The sequence below is a fragment of the Arvicola amphibius genome, chromosome X (genome assembly GCF_903992535.2).
Source record: "Arvicola amphibius chromosome X, mArvAmp1.2, whole genome shotgun sequence".
NCBI classification, from domain to species: domain Eukaryota; kingdom Metazoa; phylum Chordata; class Mammalia; order Rodentia; family Cricetidae; genus Arvicola; species Arvicola amphibius.
In genome coordinates, this window is record NC_052065.1 from 30,266,496 (window position 1) to 30,268,658 (window position 2,163).

The window sequence follows — 2,163 nt, forward strand, 5'->3', positions numbered from 1 at the left end:
GGGATTATGTGTATGGCACAACACTCAGTTCAAATTACTGTTTTGAATATCGTGAGTCACCAAATGAGACCAGATGGGTTAGATTCAGTTGTAGGTAAAAATGCTACTGATGGAGTTTGTGGGTCTGCTACTTATTAGGATAAGCACTCCTGCATAGAGAAGGACCTGTGAGTACAAAGGGAACTCTGTGGACAGATCTGGAGCCAGGACTATTCATAAGAGTTGTCCTTCACTGAACCGAGGGACACAGGCCTCTATTAGTCATTGGGTATAAACATATTCCTTTTCAAGAGCATACCCTTGGGAAAGGAGTCTCTGAAGATGAGAAGTCCCTTAAAGAAACAAGTGAGGTAACAAATCTTTCCTTGAAGTTTAACCTGGTAGGTGCATTTTTATGTTTACTATAGTTATTCAATTTTGAATGTTCTGTTTCCCTAGAATAATGGAGTTGATCTTTGAGAATACACAGTGATCTTAAGAAGAAATTTCAAATTGTATTTACAATGGGATACAAGAAAATACCTGAGCTCTTGTATATTTCGAGTAGAGTAGACTAAAGCATTTTACTTACGTAATCTGACTTAGAGAAAGACAGGGGACTCTAACATAGACATTTTGGTATGTTATCTTTTAATGAAGTGCCCTCTTTCACTAAGTGGAGTTGGGTATCTACTTGTAGTATGGACATAGACATTACTAAGCAAAAAATTCTTCTTTGAGTGTTTCCATATAGTTGCATGTAAAATTCTTCTAAGCCCCAAGATGTTTCAGTGTTCTAATGCTAAAAGGAGCAAGTGCATCTGTCCACCAGGATACATTTTGCTCTAGAGTCACAAAGAAGACACCAGCAGCAGGATATGCTTCCTTCTCTGACCTAATTCTCCATCATCTTCATGTCTTCTGGTGTCAACACACTTGGCCTTCTGTAGTAGGAAGCTCGCATGCTCAAGGGCTGTGCCTTGGTGGAGCCAGAGGCAGTAACCAAAAGTAAATCCATATTTTAATCCCTCCTAGGTCATAGTGAAGAAATATACTTACAGTCCCCTCACCCAAATGCATACACAGGCTGCTGTAAAGAACAATAACTAATGTACTGGGTAGTTTAGTAAGCACCTGAATTTAAGATAAATTAAACAATCCTTTAATCAGAACAAAGAAAGGTTGACTTGTCCTTCATTCTAAACTTTTGGAAAATGTTCAAGAGCTTACTATACACATAGGACATAAGAAATAGTTCTGGGAAGCCAGGATGTGAAGAAAATCATATTAGTTCATAAGGCCATGTCTTTTCCATCGCAACAGCAGCTTATTATTATTAAGTGCTTATAAATGATGAGAGTTGGATCAATTTACAGGAATCCTTTCTTCCGGTACTATTACTTAACAAATAGAGTTCTAAGATGCAAGCTGTAAAAATTGTAACACATTTTAATTTCCTTTTTTCATGCATGGTAAATGGAGAAGGCAAGTGAACATTCTTTAGGCATTCCAGAAATAATGTTCCTAAGTGATCAATGCTTTCATTTGGTTCTTTCACCATCCTTAGGGGTAAACACTAAAATAGAGCTAAATATGTTTAATTTTTAAAAGATTTCATAAAGATTTACAAATTCCATAGTAACTTAATACCCAATAATATCTTAATTCTCTGGGTTCCCAGGGCTATTTTAAAGTCTTTAGGGGGAAATATAATTCTTTTTTTCTTTCTTTCTCAGCTTTGGTATGTTGCCATTAAACTTCACTTAGTCTCCCCATACTCTTTTTCCAGCTTCTCCATTCTACTCAGCATGCAGGATCTCAAAAAGAGCAGGGTGCTATTGTCTAGTGAAGGGAAGGAAAGCATTTGTGGCTGTAGTGAGCAGGAAATTTGGTCTCCAGTTCCAAATCAAGTCCCTGAGCTTTTGCAGGCATCTTTTTGTCCATATAATTGAAGAAGATGCTGGCTTCTTATTAAAGGCCCTCAAATGCCTCAAGTGTTTTCTGCTTATTATGCAGGAAGATTTAATGGTACATCCTGTAATAGGACATGAATCAGTCCCTTCCATAGCTTCTGGATGTTTTATTTTTTTTTTTTTTTTCCTGGCTAGCTACCTCATAGTTTGCTCACCAAGCTTTATTTATTTTTATTTTTGTCCATTTGCTGAAAATAGACTTCTTTTTTTT